Source organism: Acomys minous (assembly GCF_964271855.1).
Source record: "Acomys minous genome assembly, chromosome: 2".
In the NCBI taxonomy this organism is placed as follows: Eukaryota; Metazoa; Chordata; class Mammalia; order Rodentia; family Muridae; genus Acomys; species Acomys minous.
The window spans coordinates 38,241,129-38,265,356 of NC_140484.1; the positions used below are offsets into that span (position 1 = coordinate 38,241,129).

The window sequence follows — 24,228 nt, forward strand, 5'->3', positions numbered from 1 at the left end:
TTCTCTGTGCACGAAGGCTTTCAATGGGCAGGGAAGATTCTCCAAATGTCCTGGGATTTCTCAGTTTATACCCCCTGGCGTGTCTAATGTTCTAGCTCAGGTGTGTCTCCCGGTAAACTGAGATCCTTACAGAGAGCTCTTTTTGTAGTTTCAAAACACGTTGAGCATTAATCACCCTGCTGGAGGGACGCACCTGTGGATGGGTGGCAAGTAGCTGGCAAGGACACTGGAGTTCTTAGACTGTACAGTGGTAAAGTGTGTGGCAGGTGGCTGGCTCTGGAGTGGAGGATGGTCCGCTCGCTGACCTCAGACTCAGGGCTATCACATTCTAGCATGACTCTCCATTGATGCAGTCTGTTCCTAGGCAGCAAGGCTGAGGCTACACTGCCTGGGCTGAGCCTCCTGCTGTGTGCACATCTTAGCCTGACAGACTCTGGTTCTCACTCTTTGCTCAGCTGTCTCTCACCCAGAGGCTGTAGCAGGTTGAAAACAGGCTCCCTGACTTGTAACTGTTTTCTGTTCTGAGGTCCACATGGCAACTCAGTTTTATACAATGGGTTAAAATAGAAGTCCTCTTTACTGATGACCCATCCACAGAAGAATTCACTCTCTCCAGACCCTGCAACTGCATCTGAGGCATACAGAAGCTGCTGGCGTGTCTTGTGTGCAGCACAGCTAACATCTTTTTACCAGAGACTTCAGATATTTCTTGATTTACTTTCAGATGAGGTGTCTGCTGCCTTCCCTGTCCTGTCAGGGATCTCTGTGGCTACTATGTTCAGATCAACTTACCTTTTTTCTTTTAACCACATCTCTGTTTTGTTTCTTGGGACTTCTCGCTGCCCTATTCCTCCCTTTGTGAGTCTTGAAATTTTTTCTTTTTTTGTGTTTGGGATTGAGTTTACAGTTTTTTTTTTCTTGCTCATTGGGTCATATTTCAACATGTATATTCAATCTAGAACATAAGGATTTGTTTTTCATTTTGAATTAATTATCTAAATAATGCTGGAGATTAAGCTCAGGATCTGTCACATGCTAGGTGAATGCCCTAGCATTGAATTACATTACTAGCCCTCAATATAATCTATTATTATATATTATACATCATATGCTATATACTATAGTATATATTACAGAGATAGCCCCTAATCCACCATAATATTTGAAAGTCCCTAATGTTGATGTTTTAAGACTTTTAACAAATTATCAACATAGAAAAATAATGTAATGAACTTTATTTGTTAAGAATTTAACTTTAAAATTATTGATAGATAACCAAGCTCTCTTCATCTATGTGTCCTCAACTCACCTACTCATTGAGATTATTTTGAAGCAAGGCCTGGAAATTAGATAATTTAGTTAATTAGTTATGTTGGAAGATTGACTCCTTAGCATGTGTTATACTGGGCAAATGTTTTGCCCTTGAAATATACCCCAGTCTTTGATATTCTTATCATCATTATTTTTTCAATATATAATATCAATGTATATCTTAGGCTGACTTTTATAATAATCCTGCTTCCGACTCTGTGCTCAGCTAAGGGCTTTCTTTTAAATGAACCTATTACAGCATTATTATCACATGTAAGCTACTTAATAATTCATTAATATTAATATAAATTCATTAATATACAAATGTTCACTTTGATCTGTTTGCCTTATTAAATTTTTTAACAGCTTCTTGGAGTCCAAATAATATCCATAGTTTGCCATTGGACCAGAACTCAATGGTAACTTTCATCAGATTTCATATGATGTCATATTTCTATGTTGTCTTTCAGATGTAAGCAGTTAACTTATTTTTAGTATGATTTAAAAAGGATTTTAAAGTACACTTGAAAGACTTCAACCCACGGAGGGTGTGCTACCATTGGAGCTCATGTTCCCTGTGCCATCTGAGTATAGCTTATCTGTCTTGGCTCCTGAGCACTTTTAGCGCAGTTAGGATGGTCTTTAATTGCTTTTTCTTGGTGCTTTGAGCAGCAGGTGTTCCAGTACGTCTTTCACATTCTTTGCCAGAATTAATTATTTTTTCTAGGTATCTTTAAGAAGAAAATATTTAAGGATAAAAATATGGGCACCCGGGTGGGCTGTTGATGCTTTTCTTTTTAGTAGCTGCAGTTAGGGAATGTTGTTTTATGGTTTGGATCTTAAATGTCTCCCAAAGGCTTCACTGTAAAGGCTTGTTCACTAGATTCTGACGTTCTTTGGAGACAGCTAAACTTGTAGGAGATGTGGTCCAGTGGGAGCAAACTAAGTCATCGAGGACACGCCCTTGAAGGGGTATTGGGAGTTCAATCTCTTCCTCTCTCTTTCTTCCCAGTCACAGATCACGGAGATGCGAACCTTTCTCTTTCTCCATCACGTGCTTCCCACATCCCATCATATACTGCATCACCACAGGCCCCCAAACAGTCAGCTAACCAACCAGGATCGGACCTATGCGCCCAGATTAAGCTTTCCTCTTGTCGTTTCTCTTAGGTATTTTGTTGCGGCAACAGAGAGCTGACGGAAACCAGAAAGTGGCATCATTGTTGTGACCCCACCTGAAAGTATGGTGCAGAGTGGCAAGATTTTGGAAAAAAATGTAGAGGAGCAGGCTAGAAAAACTCTAGGGAAAAAAACCTTAGAAAAACCCTAACATGCGGTAAATGGAGAGCGCTAGGGGGGATTCTGGGTACTTAGGAGACCAGACTGTTGCTATGGGCGGAACAGTGAGGTTCTTGAGGGTTCTGATAGAAATGAGAGTTCTGCTGACAGTTGGACTAGAGGCCACTTATGTTACATTCCGAAAAATAATTGTGAGACTTCTGTGCGAGGCTGAGTTTCAAGGTGGTGGGTAAGATTGTGTGGCTAAAGAAATCTCAGTGCGGCAGCTCTTTCAGGTGGTGACATGGCCATTGCTACCTGTTTCAACTAGATTTACAGAGGGAATGAAGGTCAAAAGCAAATTAAAAAGCAATTTGTAGATGAAAGGACTACTTTGAAGTTTAACCAGGAAGCTAAGGCCACTACGGAGATCAGAGCCATTAGAAATCTGAGTACGTTTTTCTGAGGTGAAGTGGAGACACTTTGAGGATATCTTAGCAGTTGGTAAGACCTCACATAGTGAAGGCTCAAGGATATAGTCTAAGCTGTTTAGGTCTTTGGTTTTAAAAAGCCACAGGGTGCCCTGCCCACATAACACTGCCTAGCTGTGTAGACATGGTTCATGTAGCCCTGGATCTTGTTCCCACTGGTGCAGACTTGAATCATATTCATTCATTCCTTCTCTCTCTCTCTCTCTCTCTCTCTCTCTCTCTCTCTCTCTCTCTCTCAAAATCAAGCAAACAAGAAATCTGTCTGCCTATCTGTCTATCAATCATCTATCTATCCATCATCAATCTACTTATCATCTACCTACCTACCTACCTATCACCTATCTGTCTTCTTCAGTACTGGTAAATGAACCTATGGCCTTGCTCTTACTAGGAAAGTACTCTATAACTAAGCCAGATCCTCAGGCTTTTCTTCATTTTTTTTTTTATATTAAGACAAGGTCTTGCTAAGTTAACTAGGCTGGTCTTAAAGTCAGTCTGTATGTAGTACAGGAAGACCTTGCAATGGCCTTGCTTCAGCCCCTGAAGTAGCTATGATCACAAGCTTGTGCCGTCAGACTTGTCACTGTCACTGTCACTGTTTAGAGACATGACGACTGACAAGAGTTGTGGTGAAATGGATGCTCCCAACGAGATCTCAGGTGAAAACATGGGAGGCCACATAAGCATGGGAGGTTATGTATCACACAGCAATGTTAGATTCTCGTAGGCATCCCCCAGAAGGCAGTGCATGAAACTATAAGATAGAAACCTTAACAAAGAGAAGTAGAAGAAGCCCAAAAGGAATAGTGGATTAATAATGACAGTGATCAACTGAGGGAAAGCAAAGCAAAATTAAACAGTGATAGAAGCATACTATGTCGGAGTCTTGTTGAAAAGGCAACGCACGATGTATCTGGAGTATATTATCCCAAAACCAAGAGGCAAAATTGAGTGCCACCATGCTTCTGACAAGGAATTTAACACAATGACCAAGTAAAATTATTGGCTTGTTTCAAACCATCAGAGCCATTTTAGGGAGAAAAAAATAGATTTAGGTTTTAATGAATGTGCAGAATTAAAAATATTGAAATATAAGTTCACGAATGTATGTTAATTAATGTCCCCTAGTATGATTATAGTGTTGAGCTATGATTGAAAGCCACTAGCACACAATGGGAATACAAGAAATCGTCTCAGTGGATATATGTGAGTCTCAGGGTTCCTGTGCCCTCACAGGCTGGTCAACATTGCCAAATTCCCTCGCTTGCTGTCATTGGATTACATTGTAGATAAAACAAAACAATAGTTCTGAATTTGCCAGGGACCAAACGGCCCGTGGCTGACCCCCACTCATTCAGCATCTGCAGTAAACATCCTGCTTGGTCACTCACTAGGCATGCAAGGCATCCGGCTTAGCCCTGAGAAGAGAGCGATCCGACCCTGAGATAACCACAGACCACAGAGACATCCTGCTTTGCCTCAACCAGGAAAACCCCTCCCCCTGCAGATGTTCCCGGGGCTCAACCCCAGAAGATTTTGTACTTTTCCATTACCCTCCTCGCTTACCCCCGCCCTCCCTAAAGCAGGTTTTAAAAAGCCTGCCCTTACCTTCAATAAACGGCTCTTGACAAGCTACGGTTTCCCTGAGCCCTGCATCTCTCTCGCCCATTTCTTTATCTACAGGTTGCGATCCCCCTCGGCCCCCCAATAACTGACCAGCTGGACTGGTTATGAATTGTTGTCTGGGGTCATCTGTACTAAATGAATCTCCTCTCTGTTTGAGTCTCTTAAGACCCTACTCATAAATCAAAGTTGAAAGCTAAGAGATAGCCGACACCCTGGCTGCGTAGCTTGCCTTGTTTGAGAATGTTTCTGGGTTCTCGATGTTTGGCAGTCTTTCCAGCACATCCTAAATTAAATGCAGGAGTTGCTTCTCCTAGCAGAGCACTGGAATGAGTCCAGCTGAGAATCGATCCAGCAACAAACAACTTAATTTATGTTGGTATAAAAAGCCCTAGCCTCCGAGTGTCTGTAATTAGGACAACTCCAGCGGAGACTGAGGTGCGCTAAGATGGACGTTCCTCCTTCCCTCTCTTTGCCCGCTGCATACCCACCCACCTATTCTTTTCATAGAGGATCACAGCCAGAATACTCAGGGAAAAAGTATTTGGTCTATCACGTGGGCTTTTAGGGTTTTTTGAGTGACTAACTACCGGGAAATTGTGATAAGCTTAATGGATGAAGATTCTCTGCACAGACCCTGTAAAGTTATAGGAACTTAAGAAGGGGTTCTTCATCAAGAACGCTCGTAAACTTCCACATTTTAAAGCTGTAAAGTGGACCCAATGAGGGCCGTGATGTGTGTGTCCGTGTGCGTGTGCGTGTGCATGTGTATGATGTCTGCTTTCTCTAGTCTCTGCCTGGCTCCCTTCCTGAGTTAGTCAGGGTTGGCTTTGTCTATGAATGACACAAACTCCTACACACTAATGATTAAAACAACATAGACATTGATTTCTCAGAGATGGCCCGAGGGTGAGCAGCCCAGAGGTTGGCATGTTGAGGCCACTGTTATCCTGTGGCCTTGCCATGATCAAAATGTGAGCATTCTCTCGTGGTCCCTCTAGACATCGAGGTCCATAATTGGGTCAGCAGAAAGATGAGGGGGAAGAAAGACAGCCACCTCCCCCCTTCCCCCCCTTTTCAACATTAACTATCAGTCAGAAATAAGTCATACTTGTTCATCATGGAAGTTTATATTTCAAGAAGCCACAGGATTGGCTAAAATCTGGGATCTCATACAAGGGTTATTGGAAACTAGATAATGCTGTGGGGGTCCCTGTTTTGAGCCCACTTCCTTATAAGCTACCATTCTTACATGGTTGGGGTTTTAGTTATTGTTCTTGTTTGCTTGCTTGCTTGTTTTTTTTTCTTGATTTAGCCTTCAGGAGCTATCCTGTACGAATTCTATATTACCTACACGTGCACACACGTTTCTCTTTTTCTAGATGGTCAGAATACTATAGAAAGCACATTTCTCTATTTCTTGCTTGATTTTTTTTTTTTTTTTGCATAACATGTACTTAGGAGACCATTCCAGAACTGTCAGTGTAGATTTAGCATTTTCCCAACAGATTCAGAGTTTCCCACTAGATACTGAAGACCAAAGTCTCATTAGTGATGTTTAATTATGTCTTGGTAGCTTGTGTTATGAATACGTGACATTAGCCATCATCCTAACTCTGCACATGTGTAGACATGTAGGTTATTTTTCTAGATCTAAATTTTGGTAATGATTTTCAGCTTGCTCCCAACATGTTCCACACTGGAGCTCATCTATCTTATATGACAATGCCTATTTTTTCACATTCTCATCTTCCAGTGAGTTATGTGTGTGTGTGTGTGTGTGTGTGTGTGTGTGTGTGTGTGTGTGTGTATGGCTTTTTTTGTTTTTTGTTTTTTTTGCTTTTCTGGTAGATGAAACATAGTCCCTCCACCCCATTTTACATACAGTCATCTCACTCATGGTGACAGCTGCCTGCATTTCTTGTCCTGTGAACTCTTAGTGTTATTTATCTTTCTGGTGAAATGTACATTTGCTCATTAACTTGATATCCTTATCTATGCAGAAAATTATCTTCTTTTGTCATATATGCTATATGATTTTCCATGTTTATCAGTTAACTTATTATGAAATATTTCTCCATGCTCAGATGTGGAATTTGCATGTCTCAAGTAGCTCAGCGGTGGCTTTAACATCTCCAGAGCTTGTTTTTCTTGCTTAGAAAGGGCTTGCCTACTACGATATTAAAAGAAAAAACCCCATATTTTATGTTAATAGGTTTGTATGCTCAGGTTTTAGACTCAATTCTTTTATCTGTCTGGAATTCATCTTGTTATTAGAAATGAAGAAGGATTCCAATTTTACTTTTCTGCCAGATAGTTAATCACTTGTACCACCGTCGTTTATTGAATGGCCCATCTTTTCTGCTCTGAATTAAAATGCCACCTTTATCATATTCTAAATTCCCATATGTGTCTTGGTCTATTTCTAGACTCATCACTCTGTTGCACTCATCTGTCTTTTCATGCAACATTACCAGAGTCTGTTACTTAGAGACATATATGAATATACCCATATACTGCACAGAGACCATTTATCCTTGTTATTAATTGTATTTTCATTTCAGTAATTAGAAATACTTATTTTAAAATTTGTAACAATTTTTTATCAATTATTTTACTTTCTCATATTTCAAAACAAAAATAACCAAACCAAACCAAACCAAAAAACACCGCCAAATTCCTCAAAACCTGTTTAGTGCAAAACATACTTCTGGTATCATTAATGAGTAGATTTAGTAGAAATGCTATCTTTATAGCATTGAATCTTTGATTTCAAGTAGTACTAGCAAGATTTTTGTTGTTGTTTACATAAATCCTGTCCAGTTTATTACTAGGTATGCACTTTACTGTGAAGTTTGGTGTTTTTCAATACAGGAAAAAGTAGCTTTATCCATTTTGTTAATTTTTCTTTTTTTTATGATTTTCAGTGCATATTCCTGAGTTTCTAGGTGTGTAATCACATCTGCTTCAAATAATAATAATTCAGACGTGCCAGTATTTTTATTTTTCTTATTTCATTTAATGTAGTTACACTGGAAGTAGTTCCAAAATAAAATAAGAAAAACCTCTCTCTTGCTTTGAATAAACCTAGTCTTTAAGCCAAATCTCTACAAGAGACACCAACAAAGCCCTAGTTGCTATGAGCAGACAGACCTGCCATGGTCAGTGGTGACTGTAAAGATGACGGAATCTAGAGTCACTGAAGGCAGGTCTCTTGGGCATGCCTGTAGAGGTTTATCTTGATTCCATTAACTGAGGTGATTAGGTTAGACCTGCCCATTGTGGGTGGCACCATTCCCTGGATCAGCTAGATTGTAGAAATGGAGAGAGGCAACCGAATAGCAGTGCACATTCATTACCTGTGTTTCCTGACTGTGAGTGCAGTGTGGAGAGCTGCTTCTCGCTCCTGAAGTCTCGATTTCCCCACCATGATGAACTCTACTCTAAATGTAAGCCAGAGAAGCACTTTCTCCCTTAAGTTGTGGTAGAGCATTTTATCACAACGGAGAGACTTGAGCACTGCCTCCTTGCTGTCTGCCTACTGTATCCCTTCTTGCCCATCACACTGGGTCCCAGGTGAATGCTCCTGGGGTTAGTGATCAGTGTCTAAAAACCCATCACTATTCCTGCCTAACATTTTATTGTACTGATGAGGGCTCAGACTAAGAGGGAGCAAATAAATAAAGTCAATAAAATGTTTTGTCCAAAGTAACCAAACCAGAAGCAACATATGGGAAATAAATGAGCCCAGTCTATACTTATTTTTACTTAATTAATTAAATACTAAGAATACAATACCATGCATAAATTTACAGATGAGAAATACTAGGGCCCAGGGCAGTAAACTAAATTACTGATTAAAACCTAGCCACGACCTCTGAACTACAAAAATATCTCCTTTATTTTAAATATTTGAAAAACCATTGAAAGAATACTATTCCATGATTTAAGAAAATCATATGAAATTAAAATTTCAATACCCGTGTAGTTTGCTGGATTATATCCATGATCACTCATGTATTCCCTGGCTCTGACTTTCTGCTAACAGCAAAGTTGAGTCTGGTGATAGAATCCATGAGCCCCGGGTCTAACCTGTTGGCTTCCCTGGTCTAGGCCAGTGCAAAAATTCTTTTGTCCATTAAGCCAGGAAGTCTGGAAAATCACCATGGGCCGTAAAAGATGCTGAACATGTCAACAGCTGTTGATGAGTGGTCAAATGAGGAAAAATAGCTCTCAGAGTTATCTGGTGTCTGTGGGGTGGGAGGGCAGGAAGGTTTCATTTCTCATGGGACACTGAAGGAGGAGCAAGCGGAATTGGAGGCGGCAGTCAGAGACAGCCCAGCATGTTCACAGAACTGAGGGAGCACCCGCCCCAAGAAACCACCTGAGACAGTACTGAAGACTGCTGACTATGAACCGTCCCTGTCACTCATTGTTGGCAGGACTTGGAAGAAATGGCTGAATGTCCTGGTGCCTTGGTTTCTTCATTTACAACAGGGCCTAATAGCTACTTACCTGAAAGACGGGCTGTCATGAGCCAATTAAAACGAATCCTTGATGTGAGCTAGACGTCTAGAGATCTAAACCTATGACAGCAGCAGCATCTCAGCTTAAAATAAACATGAAGCCTCTTAAGGGAAGAAAAGTCCATCTTGAAGGCTCCACAACTTGTTTCAAAGGCAGAGTGGCAGGAACTGTCAAAATGTTTCTGTAATTCGGAGCAGCTGCTTGTGATTGGCAACACAATGAAGTCGTGGTGCAGATTTACTTCTAAAGTATGAAAAGTCAGTATCTCTCTTTCTCCAATCCCAGCTCCCCAAGGTAACCAGCATCACATGTAGGCATCCTTCCCTTGCAAGGAAAGTCTGTAGCAAGACTTTGGCTGTCTTATGGGCAGACAGGCAACAAGGAACATCACTGGGAGCAGACAGAGGCAGGCAGAAAAGGAAATGAGGTGCTCATATGTGGCCATATGATCAAGATTCTGAGGTTCTCTTCCACCAAAAACCAGAAGAAGAATATAGTTTGATAGTCCTCAGAACACTGAACTTTGGGTTACCATATGAGCCAGCACTGCTAAGCATCTGTCCCAAATAAGCCAAAGCACATATGTCAACAGGTACTTGCATATCAGTGCTCATGACAGTTTATTCACAATACCCAGAAGCCAGAAACAACATATAAATGCCCATCAATTGATGATTGTATAAAGAAAAGGTGGTTTATCTGACAATGAAATGTTAAAACTTAAAAAGAACGAAATACTGATGTAAGCTACAAGATGAATGAACTTTGAAAGGCTGTGCTTGGCAAATTAAGAGTGTCAGCAGCTCTCTACTGCTGTAAAAAAAAATGCATGAGGTGATCAATTAAAAAAAGAGACTTTGGAGGCTTGAGTTCATTATCAGTTGGCTCATTGCTTTGGGGCCTGTAGGAAGGCAACACAATATGGTGAGAATTCATGACAGATAAAAAAAGACAGGTAGCCAGATGAGTGTCTCACAGTTTCCTTCAAGAGCATGATCTCAGTGACAGAACTTCTTCCCATTCGGCCCCATTGCCTAAGGATGCTACCGACTTCCAGTTGCTCCAGGCTAAGGAAGATGCATCCACACGAGGGACCCAGAATGCATTCTGGGTACAAATTGTGGCATCACACCTTAAGGCAGAGTAGACAGGACAAAAGGGGAGCAATTCCACCTTTCTTTCCTTCTTTCTTTTTTCTTTCTTTCCTTCCTTCCTTCCTTCCTTCTTTCTTTTGTTGTTGTTGTTTCTAAACAAGGACTTTCAAGGTAGCTCAGGCTAGCTTAGAAGTTACCATTCCTTCCACCTCAGCCTCTTGGTACTGGAATGCACTACCACACCTGGCTTTATTATATAGAATAATTGTTATTACAAGGACAGAAAATATATTAGAGGTTATCAGGGACCAAGTATAAGGAGAATGCAGAACTACTGGCTTATGGGTACTGATTTTAACATAGAGTTTATATTGGGGATAGTAGGGAAGTTCTGGAAATAGACACGGGTGATGATTATATAAGATTATGAGTGTGTTTAATGCTATTAAATTTTATGTTGAAAATAGTTATAATAGTAAGCATATTTCCTGAATATTTTATGCTAGTTAATAAAAGGAACGGCTCCTGGACCTGCTGACACATGCTAGCAAATTTACGTGTTAGTCCCTATGTCCACCAGTTAAGTACTGTTTCTAATAGTGGCTCCTATCTTGTCCTACCTGGCCCTTGTGTGCAAGGCTAAGTGGGTTTCCTAGGAAGACCACAAAGTGGAGTGTGATGATACCATGAGCAGCTTTTTTGATGCATTGTAAGCAGTATGGGCCAGAACTAGTGTGGAACCATCCACCACACATCTGCCTGAAATCAGAGATGGCTGAGTGGCTATTTCCTGTATGTTCTTTAGACACTTACACACATAGATGTACACTAATAATTTATCTTACACAAATATGAAATCATGTCCATACTGTTTGGCAACTAGCTTGCTTTTCTCATGGACACGGATCTAATCCTGTAGTTAGACACACACCTCGGTCTCCTTCATCTCGGCAGCAGAGTAGAGTGCATGGAGGTGGCAGAGATTTTTACCCACTGTAGTTGCGCTTCAGTTTTCATAACAAAAGGACTATTATCAAAGATACTGATTAGCTTTACTTCTCCACATCTAATGATGTACATGGTATGTGTGTGGGTGTGGGTGTGTAAGTGTATTTGCGTGTGTTTATGCATTCACATGTGTATGCATGTGTGTACATGTGATGTGTGCATATGTGGTGTGTGTATTTATTGCATACACAAGTATGTGGGTACACACTGCCATGTATATGCCAGTGAAAATGCCAGAAAAAGATGCTAGACGTCTTCCCTTGTGGTTCCCTGCTCGGACACAGGGTTTTGCCCTGGTCTAGAGACTCACTGTTTCATCTAGGCTGGCTCACTGGCCAGTCCCTAGAACTCGCCTGCGTCTGCTCTCATGGACATGCGCCATGGCCAACTTTTTATATGGAGACTGGAAATTTGAACTCAGGTCCTCATAGCAAATGCTATTACTGACCTAGATCCCCAGCCCTCTATGAAGTCATTTTCCCGACATGTCCAATGTAGATGTCCCCTGCTGTCATCCTCCTCCATGCCTGGGCTTGTTGTTGTTTCTATGAGGGATATATTCTTTGCTTCAAGTCACATAGTTTTAAAATGATGAGCCGGGTCAAATCGTGATTTTAAGATAGAACAAGGCTCATTTTTTTCCTTGCTTTAAAAAAATGTATTTTTCTAAGCTGCCTGCTCTTGAATTTTCTGTAAGCAGGAAAAAAAATGCTCAAAAAATGTTTAACTTGATGTTTGAAGAAGATATCTACTAATTATAGTTTGCAGGCATGTGCAACAAAATAACACACATGTGGATTACAGCGCTCTGCATTCTTTGCTCACACTGAGTGAAGTAGGCTATTATTAGTCGAGCATTATGTGGGCAGACATAAATGAAGGGATTGTAACAATTAAGAGAAAAGACATCGTTTTTCTTCTTTTCATGTCAGTACATTTTAATGCCTTTCAAAAGCCAATCTCACTTAATTGAAATCATTTCAGGAGGCTTAGGAGTACCTGTGCCGAACTTTTATTAACCCGTGTAATTTAGAGCTGACATTGGGGACCAAGATGATGAAGTATAGTGTTTATGTTAGTTGGAAATCAAAAAGCACAGGAGAATGGAATCCCGGCCATCTTGGGTTCTGGCTGCCATAGCAAAGTACTACAGAACAAGCGTCTTGACAGGATGTTTCCACATCTCCTCTGGAGGAGGGGACATATAAGGACCAGGTGCTGGCAGACTCAGTGTCTGCTGTGGCTTCTCTTTCTGGCTTACAGTCAGTAGCTTTTCACAGCATCATCACATGGGAAACAAAGGACATTCTGCTGCCTCTGCCTGTAATGGCCTTAATCCTATTGTGGGGATGCTACCTCCATGACTTCATCTAAAATGTGAGCCACCACACCTAGTCTTTGTGTTCTGGCACTTGCCGAACCAGAGCCACAGCCTTTACCATGTACTTCTCACATTAGCATAAAGACAAAATAAATTACAAACAAAATACTAAAGATGTAGAACCAATAAAACTTAAATTATGTTGACCAGAGATTATATTTTTCGCACAGTAACTTGGCCATTAGAATCGGAAAAATATCAAAAGGCACCCACCAGGAATTCCTACAGACAGACAGGGTCCATAGCAGTTAAGTGTATTTGTAAATGTAACATTCAGCATCTTATTAATGACTCTGAGTCAGTGAAATTGTTCAGGTGCCAATTTCAGTGAAGTGTCATAACTGAGTTACCTACTCAAAGATGAGGTAACCATACTGCCTTTGCCCCCTGAGTCCCACATTAATGATTAGCTAGCTATATTACTAACAGAAAGCAAAACTGAGAGTTTACTGGATGAGTTACATGTTAACTACCAATCCAATTATTTCTTATCTACCACGCACAGTTGCTGATGCAGCCTGGAGTCAGGTTCTCATGGGCTGGACAAGTCTGCAGCTGCTGCCCTGCTCTGCAGTGCTTTCGTTTTCTGTCTGTTTTTTTCCTTGAACAGTTATGTGCACTGTTCACAGACGGTGTTAGCGGATGTAACAGGCAAGCCCTGCTCTTCAGTGGCGGAACCCAGAAAAGCTCACATCTCACTGTCGTCACATTCTGGTCTGAAGCATTTTGTGTTTGTCTTTTAATGGTCCATGCTGCCTTCAGACTGTGGCTCTATCCACCTTTGCTCTTCAGGGACCATCTGCTTAGCCAGCAAAGCTGACTGAGGACTGTGTGCTGTGGTAGATTTTGGGGTGCAGTTGCTACCAGTGGTTAGAGTCTAGCTGGCCTGTGGTTGAGAATGAAACAAAAGTCTACAGAGAAAGCAAAGTATCAAGGAAACTTTGCTTTAAGGCAAAAGGACAGCTCAGGTTAGAAGAGATTGACAGGAGGACAATAGGCCACAAGAGTAAAAGGACACTAAGGGCCCTGATTATTGTTTTGGGGTTCAAGAAAAGGAGGAAATTGGTTACTGGCGATATACTTAAATGGCTTTCTGTTTTGATTGATGGGATTTGATTATTTTATCATTCACTGCACATGTCTCTTCCCATAATGCATCTAATTTTAATCAGATGCATGCCCGATTATGCATAGATATGAGAGAGCACAAGGAGATTTGTACTAAAAAGTTCACTTTGAAGACATGGCTTCCTTTATTGCATGCTCACCCCAAATTGGTCTAGGACAGAATAGTCCACTGCTCTTATGGGCTGTGCTCCAGGGCATGTTGGAACAGAAGCTGGCATTGTCAAAGGGTGGCTAAATAGAGTCATTCATTTCCATTGTTCAACGCAGGTATACATGCATCTCTATGCGCCAATTGTGGGGCAGGGTTCTGAGTTGCTAACAGGTTGCTAGGTACATAGCTCAAGTAAATAGAATCCCAGGTTTTTATGCAATTCCCCAAGCCTCCTTGTTTCACAGTGGATGTTTTATGGGCCAGAACTAGAAATGACACAGTGCATGATTTTAATATGTCTTCCAAAGTTTGTGTGTTGGGAATTTAATCCACAAATCAACAATGCTGTGAAGTAGGATCCACAAATTGATGGTAAGGCCATGTTGCCACCTGCAGATGTCACTCAACTAGAGCCTGCACCCCAGCTGACTAGTGTTCACAGAACACGAAGGTACTTTGCATGCTACCAGAGGAGAAAGGTAAACAACTACCCAGCTACAAACCCTACAATGTGGCCAGGGAGAAAGTCAAATGCTGTTGTTCTGATAGAGCAGTGTAGCAATGAAATGACTCCTAGGGACATCCTGCTAGACTCATAGATCAGGGTCTCACTCAGGCATCATTAAAGAAGCTGCCTCCTGCCACAAATGACAATTAATACAGGGGTCCACTGCTGGACACTGGGCAGAGAGTGAGAAATCTTGAAGCTCTCAGTCCTAAATGGGATGTCTTAATCAAACCCCTCCCCCTTTGCCCTAAGGGAGCCCTACAGGAGAGAAGGCAGAAAGATTTTAAGAGGGAGTGGGCTGGGAGACACCAAGAAAAATAGTGCCTTCCAGACAAAACCCGATGATGGATGCACGGATGAATGCAAGGAGACTGTGGCAGAATGCACAAGGCCTGCACAGGTCTAAGCTTGGTGGGCTCCCAGTGCTAAGGTAGGGCTGGACAAGGGCTCTCACCCCTAACCCAGAAGCTACCCTCAACTGACAACTGCTTACAAAGGAAAAAATAAGTTTTCTCCTACAGAGTCTCACTGGGAATACAAATCGCACTACTGGGCAGGCCCTATGCCAAACAGTAGCTGGCCAACACAAAGTGAATTCAATTGTATTTTTTTGAGATATTTTATCTCCTAATGCTTTGTTTGTACTTTTTTTTTTTTTTTTTTTTTTGGCCTTATGGCTCTTTTGCTGTAATATGCTTTTTTTTTTTATGTGTTTTTATGCTGTGTGTGTATGTGTTTCTTGTGTGGTATTTATTTATCTATTTATTTATTTATTTTGTTGTTGTTTTTCTTGTTGTTGTTTTCCCCTGTCTGCTTTGTTTTATTCTGGTATGATTATTTTTTGTATTTGCCTGTTTGTTTTCTAAAGAGAGAGAGAAAGAAAAATTGGATGGGTGGGGGTGTGGGGAGGACCTAGGGGGACATGAGGGAGGGGAAACTATGATCAGAATATATTGTATGGAAAACACCATGCACACATATACATATACGTATGTAAACAAGTAATGATTTTTAAAAGGGCATAAATTTAAAAGAGAGCAAAAAGGACCATGTGTGAGGGTGGGATGGAGGGAAAGGAAGGGGAAAGGACAGAATTCTGTCAATCTCAAAACACACAAAAAAAATTTTTTTAAAAAATCTTATGACAATCTGAAGGGGAAAAAAAGAGAAGAAAGGAAGCAAATTGCTCCAGTCCCTACAGAGTCCCAAGAAGAAACTGACCTCAAAGAAATGAGATGATGCCCTTCAGGTGGGTTCAAGCCCCATGGTACTGGTCTGCTGTCTTCAAGAGGATCAGACTGTTTCCAAGGAGACAACCACTCCTGGAGGCTATAGGAGAAGAAAAGGCTTCTTTCTCTGTCTGTCTTTTGCAAAAGTGAGGAAATATCTTCTGGAGGTCATCACTGGACTTGTCTCTCAATTTACTGGCTAAAAAAATGTATCACATCCTCAAGTGTGGTGATATTACCTGCAATTCTCCCTCCTGAGAAGCTGCAAGTTTGGGTCGACCTGGTCTACATAGTAAATTCCAGGCCAATCTGAACTGCAGCATGAGGCCAGTAAGCAACCAGTCAAACAAATAAGCCACCAAAAAAATGCCAAGTGCTAAAAACCAATCTAGCCACCGAGGCACAAACAGGATGCCATCCACCAGGGTGTACCACTGAGTGGGGTTGAGAGTTGCGTTCCTTGATGGGTAGATAGCTGGTTCTGTGGACACAAAAGAATCAGTGGTAGACCATTGTGGGGCATGGTGTCCAACACAGCTGTAATCTCACACTTGGGAGGATGACATAGAAGGATTATAAATTAAGCACAGCTTGGGCTACATGGAATGCCCTGTTTCAAAAAATGTTGGAGGAAATAAAAATAGATAACCTTTCTAAATTTTGGCGTATTTAGGATAACCGCTATTAAAAAGATCATTATAGGCCTGGAAAGATGGCTAGGCAGTTGAGAGCATTAGATGCTCTTCCAGAGGACCCAGGTCCAGTCCCAGTACCCACATGGTGGTTCACAAACATCTGTAACTCCAGTTTCAGGAGACCCAAAGCCAGATGAGAGCAATTCCATTCACTGAGATCAGCATCTTCAAGACTGATGCTGGGACCTATCAACTAAACAAAATATTGCTTGGGCAAGTGGATAGAAATAAAAGCACGCACGTCAATACAGAGATTGAGGGGGCAGGAAGGTTGTTTATTCTTTTCTTTAGAGCCACTAGGAACTGGATAATGAGTGGTTCACACCATGTAAAGGTTCCTCTCTCGTTCTTTCTTATGCTCTTATCAATACATCCAAGCACCATAAAGTCACCCTGAAAACAGAGATTCCATCACAACCGTGGTTATTCCACACCAACTCTCAGGAGCTGAAGACATTTCATAAGGAATGGAAATGAAATTCTAGGAGACTTATAGACAAGTCAAATAATGTGCAGACTTTTAAGCAGCATTTTCTCCCCAAATATGTCAAAGGCATATAAGTATGGGGGGGGTGTGACAAGTCCTATTAGTAATCATGAGAATGCAGGTCATGGAAACACTGTACGCGTCAAACTGGGACTTTTTTTTTTTTAAGCTTACTACCAACAGTTGCTGAGCTTAGGGAAGCAGGTACTCTGCTGTGCTGATGGGGATGTACTTCCTGTGTCCTTTCTGGTTGTCACTTTTATCATCGTGTGACAAAGGGTTGTTTGCTATCTCTCTCCTCCCTACACCCCAGGATCATATACTGCATGGACTGTATTTGCTACAGCTGAGTCTATCCTGGGCTCAGACCACTAATTTTTCACCAGATGCATATTTAATTTTTATAAACCTACCTGCATGTCATTTAATTTTTATTAATAAGTGTTTTAAGAAGCAAACATAATCTTTAATGTCTCGTTTATGTTTCCAGGAATCTACATGAATGACATGAGCTATATATCAAGAATTTTAAATAAAGATGTTTATCTTACTGTAGAGTTACAGACTCAACAAGAAAAAAAAAGTTAGAGAAAATAAACACAGATATCAATAAAGGATCACCTTTCGAATTTTTGGGACATCCAGGGTAACAGCTATTAAGAAGATCGTTGTAGGCCCGAAAGATGGTATGGCAGTTGAGAGCATTGACTGCTCTTCCAGAGGACCCAGCTTCAGTTCCCAGCACCCACATGGTGGTTCGCAAGCATCTGTAACTCCGGTTTCAGAAGCTCAAAGCCATCTTCTGGAGCCTCAGACACCAGGCATGCATGTGGTGTACATGTATACATACAGTCAAACACTCATACACATAAAAAAATTAAATCTTTAAGAAAGGTAATTGAAAACAGTACTAATGAAAGTTATTTATAATATATACTGTCAAATCAAAGTAGTTTCTGTTTAAAAACATGGAGAGATAAGTGTGTAGGAAGGTACAGTGAGGATATGTAGCACAGTGGCAAAAATAGTTCGTTTATAGCTATTATTCACTTATCATGAGTTACTGTTTGTTTCCTTTGAGACAGAATCTCATGGAGATGTCACAGCAAGGCTGCCTGGCCTTGAACTCACTTTGAAACTGAGGAAGGCTTTGAACTTCTGATACTCCTGCCTCTACTGACTGAGTACTGTGAATACGTGCCTATTACATCAGCCCACTTTAATGACTGTTTTATTTTGTTTTTTAAGTAGTAAGAAATGGAAATAAATATCCTTTTGTTTAAATGAATCCTTTGAGAAGACAATGCCATTTGATTGCTTCTCATCAAATGTCTCTTATTTTGGTAAATAACGACATTGTGATAAAGATATAGACTTTGTCAACCAACCTAAGCATAAAGAACCAATTAGTCATATTTCTGTGATGGATTGTGGGCTGTGTTTCTACTGTGCTGTCTGCAGAGAAGATCTAAGATTTAAAATATTATAAAAAATTACAAAAATAATCTCTTTTTTGTGTAATTATGCAACAGTATCTTTCACATCTGGCCTGCGTGACTCTTCTATTACTTCTAAAGTTGAGCTTCTGCCCTGTGACTCCTGTCATCAAGAATAGCAATGCTGAAGGAGAGCTCTTCCTGGCCCCTCCCCACAGAGCTGTATAAAGGTCTTTGTAAGCACACTTATCAATAGGGCGTAGGAGTCACATCACTAATTAGAAGACATAGCTATCCTTTTGTCAAAGAAATGCAGCTTGCTTTTTAAAAAACCTCTAAGCAAAAATGGCATTTATCATGTGACTGGATGTTATTCAAAGCTGATTAAAAGCAGTAGGGTCCTATGTTGTCTTTTTTGGCCAATCCCTGATGCTGTGAGTGACTCACTGCGGTATGTTTAACACCACCCACTTGACACATGGGATCTATTGTCTCCAACACATTTTGTAAGGTCCACCATGTCCATCAGCAACTTTGAGGGAACGCTGTGTACTCTGTGGGAGAATTACTCATCCTTTTTGCTCTTATCAAGTCTTGCTCCCATCACCTGACCCTCAGCACTTGACCCCAGCATTGCATCATTTAGAAACTAGAAGGCCCAAGGCAGAGAGGAGCCTGCATTTTACGTAAGCTACAGCCTGACCTGCATCAACTCTTGTCAACATCTCTCCCCTCAAAGAACAATTTCTTTGCTAGCTGTGGCTTTAATCTTAACCTGTGTCTTTAGGGACTGTCCTCCATTTACTTTTCTCTTCTTTATCTCAACTTCTTCCTTCAACAGTGGGAACTTCTGCATTTCCTTGAATAACATCAATAAGATGGCAGCCTCCACTAAGTAAGGGTTTTGTTTATACTGAACACGGGACTGACAGCTTTTAAACACATGACATTATTTTTCCTAACCCTCCTTTTCATCTTGTTTTCTGTACATAGGAGGAAACTGAATTTCAGAAGGGATAGCAATGCCCAGGATTTTGCCCCGAGTAAGCAGAATAGCACACATTCAAAACAAACTCTGTGGTTAAGAGATTATATCTAATCAAGGGTAATCTCCAAAAAAAAAAAAAATCCCCTTTGAACTTGGATAGTATCCATCTATCACATCCTGTAGACTTGTGCACACTTGCTGCCTCTCCTTCCTTTGCACGCCTCAACCCACAGCATCTTGGCATATGCCTCCCAGCACTGACACTGCTTTGGGCAACATCACCATTTACCTTCCTGGTTCTTGACATATTGGTTGTGGGCCTAGCCTTTCATGACTAAGCCTTCTTGCCAGGCCTCCCTTGATGTTTCTAAGTCCAAATCTTGGTCCCTCCATCTTACCGTGGCTTGTAGCACCCTTGACATTGTTGTCAATCTTGGCTTTGAAGCAGTCACTCCATGGGCTTTTATAAGATACCTACCTTACCTGTTTCCCTGCTACTAAGCTATGGAATTGCAGGTTGCTCCATTTCCTGTGTCTACCCCTCTGTTCTGGAAGTTTCATGCTGCTGTGAGGGAACATCTGATATGCCTGTTGTCTGTAGCCATTTGGTACTGAGATTGGAGCATGTGGGAAACCTGTGTCAGATAAGAAAATGAGAGAGGGGAAAAAGGGAAGGAGGGAGAGGGAGAGGGAGGAGAGAGAGAGAGAGAGAGAGAGAGAGAGAGAGAGAGAGAGAGAGAGAGAGAATGAAGAGGGAGAAACACATTTCCTTTATCTAGGCCCCATCTCTTACCATGTCTACTCCCTCCCAGTACTCCAGTCAAGTATATATACATCTGTGAACTAATACACTAATGATGTCAGAACCTGCATCCATGAACGTTGTTGTATTGGGATCAAGCTTTCAGCACATGCGTGTTTGAGGGGACTTCATGTCTGAACTACAGCCATCCTTCATGAGTTAGCTCAGGTATATCCTTTCTTCGCTATGACACCATCCTGGAGCTCTCATTTACTCCCAGGGTTTCATTTTCACAGCTGCTAAAGCCCACTCTGACTGTAGCCTGACTGTAGCCTGACCTTTAGATTTGAATGCCTGCGGCTTGCAGGACTTTTGACTTTACATGGCTCTTAGGCATGTGAAGCCTTATTTCTCTAAACATGCCCCTTTCTGGGCTTTTCTTTTCCTCAAGCGTAAATTGGAGAATGTATTCATTATTATCTGATAGGGGTACCCTAAATATTAAATGAAAAGATATGTGGAAAGTACTTTCGTATGGAAAGTGTCTCTCCCATGGCAATCACCTAGCCTACTGGGACTAAGAGAATTGTGACTCTATGAAATGGACCCTAAAACATGTCATCAAACACATTTGTGGGCCAGCTCTGTGCTTTGCTTTCCTCAGGGATCTCTCACTTTATTACCTTATATCCATATATCCACAAATACACACACACACACACACACCCTCAAAGAAGCAAGTGACCTTGTACAATAGTTGCCCTGATCCACAGGCAATATATCCCAAGGCCCAGAGTGGTTGATGATTCCATAGCTTGGCTTGATTCCTAGACAAGCTCTTTAGGAATTACAGTATACACAACATACCTGTTATTAATCTTTTCTTCCTTTTTTTCTGTTATTAATCTTATTAATTAATTTGGCACAACAAAATATCACCAAGACTAAATAATCAACCAACAGACTAATCATGACCATGCATCCTAGTGAAGGTTGTAGGAATGTACTCCCTGACTCCAAGTACCCTATTGCATTTTCTCCTCAAAGGAATTCTTTCCAGCTTCTCATTGGCTTATTGGCAATACCAAAATTACTGTGCTTATGCTTTGGGGGCATTAGGAAGTAAAATAAGGATGCTTGAACCGAGCAGCATCATTTGATGAGAGAGAGCGAGAGCTCTAAATTGATTAAAGAAAATGCAGTGTGGCATTCCCTTGATGGGGAGGCCCGGTGGCACTCAGAGGAAGGACAGCAGGCTACCAAGGAGAGACTTGATACCCTAGGATCATATACAGGGGGAGGAGGTCTCCCTCGGTCACAGTCATAGGGGAGGGGAATAGGGTGAAAGTGGGAGGGAGGGAGGAATTGGAAGATACATGGGATGGGATAACAATTGAGATGTAATATGAATATTATCAATACAAAAACTAAAAACAAACAAACAAAAAAACAAAACAAAACAAAAGCGCAGTGTGTGCACCTAGGACTCAGGTGACTTGCATCCCTTGTGGGATGAGTTTCATACTACTGAGAAAGACACATAATTAGAATTTTTATTGTTTATTCATGGATTTCCATTTAATATTTTTAGAGCAGAGTTGAACATGGCTAACATAAGCCATGAGACTCTAGACTGTCAATAAGGGAGCACGGCGGCCTTTTAAAAAAAACATAGTTATGGGGGGAAGTGGGAGGGAGGGAAGAATGGGAGGAAACAGGGGAAGGGCTAACAATCAAGATGTAATATGAACAAAATAATAAAAAATATTTTAAAAACATAGTTATTTTATAATTTAGTTTTATTTCACCATTGATGTCAGTGCCTTCATTATCTTGTCAAGAGTCTCATTGATGCTGGAGGTTGAACCCTACACCTCCAACCACACGGGTTCCAGATGACTCAGCCTTTCTACTGTCTCCCACTTTCATAGTGACCAACCGCCTTCCCATAAGCTTGCTCACCCGCACTAAGGTGCTCTCCTCCTATCAGATGGTGAGGAGAAGGATGCAGCTGTACATTTGGGAAGGTTCCTTAACCTGTTAAAATCCCTCTATAATTTTTAAATTCTAGAATGTATCTTCTGATTATGAGTGTCCATGCATCTGTGACAGTGTCTTTACTTTAAGACACCTTCTCAGATGTTATCAAAACACCACTTACAGATTATTTTTTAAAAAAATGCTCTATTCTGTTCTGCAATTATTTCCCTTTCCCCGAGCCAGTTATCTTTCTTATTTCTCCACTTTAAAGAGCGCATCCCAGGCGTTTCCTCCTTTTAGACGTTGCACACTTCCAAAGTAAATATAGCGAGAGCATCAGACAATTGCCTTGTGCTCAAAAGATTCCACTTAGGCAGAATAACAGCCAGGCACAGTGCAAAGCCTGCCAGGACAGATCTAAAAATCTAAAGTCATGTTAATGTTGGGTGGACAGAACATCTGTGCTGCAGCACACCACAGTCATCAAGGAGAAGAAAGCACGGGCAAGATTTACTATGACATGCTCAAAATGCTGGCACTCACCCACAGGACTGAATGTTAGAGTTCACCATGGTGAGGGTGTCTCTGCAAGCTGTGGTGAGGGCGCCCGTCAACGCCCTGAAATTCTTTTTGTCAGTTGTTTGTAGACTCAAGAGCTACTGAGAGCACCATCAAGGAAGAATACAATTTCACATAGTAGAGTAGCTTTTGGTGACATCACATTTTATAAACTGCAAGAATCTGTGAATTGTAAATGTACCTTTAGTTTGTGCCACTATGAAAGAAAGAAAAATTGCTACAGTGTGAGGCACAAAATACTGCTGATCACCATTTTTTTTTTTAAACTGAGGATGGTGATGCCTAACTGTTTTGGGAACATTCAAAGACATAAGCTTGTGGAAATTGCCTGGCACCAAGTAGCAGCTCAATATGCATTCCTGTCTTTGTTCTTTCTAACAGGACCCTGCAAATTACCTCTGCCCCTAAGACAAGGCAGTAGTATCCATCCTATTGATGTTAGAAGGTTCCATGAACCTAGTGTTAGTCACTTGAATGCATGCATTCATTAGGGTCAGAGCCTGGGCCTTGCCAGCCCTAACAAACCAGTCAGTCACTCATCCTCTTAATTCGTATTAATAGTTAACAGCAGACAATGCATTATATTCAATGTGGCTGCACTAAAAAGAGGAACTAACAGGCTCGGTGAGCCCCTATGTCCATTTCCAACTGCTAACATGGGCCTAGGTGTAAGTGCAAGGCAAGAAGTGTGCAGGTCTAAGCAGCCCTTGGCACACTCTGGTCTCTTCCCCATGGCGGTCTGACAAGCTATCTGTCTGTCCAGCAGGACCAGTAATTACGGGGTCACGAGGGGAGCCATACCTGAAAAGATGGGACGAGAAAGAAGGAGGCGAGACCAAGTAGAACTCCTATCAAGGTCTGTTTATTGAATCGAAAGCAAAAGCTTATATAGGGTGGAAGCAGGAGCCAAGCAGTAGGGGAGGGGTCTGAGAATGCCTCCAGGTGATCTCAGCAGGGGAACATCCTGTGATTCATCTTGAAACAATTCCTATCTTATTTTAGCTAACTATCTCTTGGAAAGTCCCAACCCGGCTAAACAACATCTGCAGGGGGTAAAAGGAGGAAGTCTGCTAAACAACATCTGCAGAGGTCGAAAGGAGGAGGTTATGCAGAGGCTGAAATGAGGAAGTTTAGCTTTGGAATGGGGCATCAGAATTTTGCCTCAGCCAGTAGATTCTTTTAGCCTTGAATGACCCTGGGCTGGCTCCGGACAGCTATCAGCACAGTGTGACTTTTCCTTTGAGGAGACAAGTCCCTGCTCCGGCTGACCACAGGCCTCGGTGTTTTCCTTCTCTCAGAAAAAGATTCCTGGGGAAATTTCAGTTCTTGGATCCTTTATGTTACTACTATAATAGGCAAAAGGAGGAGCGCACCAGCCTCTTGATAATACGCCCATTCCTGCCAGGGGGGCCACACTGAGTACGACTGTGAGTTGATTTGTAACGATATTATTGAGGGTACCTGCTCTTCTGTCAGATGGGCCTATGATGCTACCTTACTATTGTATTTTAGTGTCCTGGTACCTTATTTATTACAGACCTAAAACTAAAAACAAGAAAGCTCCTAACACTTGAGACAGGACGGTGGCATGG

General features: G+C 41.4%; 1 long non-coding RNA gene across 2 annotated transcripts in view; it reads right to left on the reverse strand.

Moving 5' to 3' along the window:
- Positions 1-23,486, reverse strand: part of LOC311591917 — a 35,292-nt gene extending 11,806 nt beyond the window's left edge. Inside the window, exons 1-4 of one of the 2 annotated variants that reach the window (XR_014777257.1) lie at positions 23,438-23,486; positions 22,601-22,798; positions 19,814-19,970; positions 15,746-15,829 (exon numbers count right to left, since the gene is read on the reverse strand). This is a non-coding gene — a long non-coding RNA (uncharacterized lncRNA). Of the gene's footprint in view, positions 1-15,745; positions 15,830-19,813; positions 19,971-22,600; positions 22,799-23,437 lie in introns of those variants that run through there. The other variant, XR_014777256.1, reaches the window with a different exon arrangement.
- Positions 23,487-24,228: the final 742 nt, after the last annotated feature.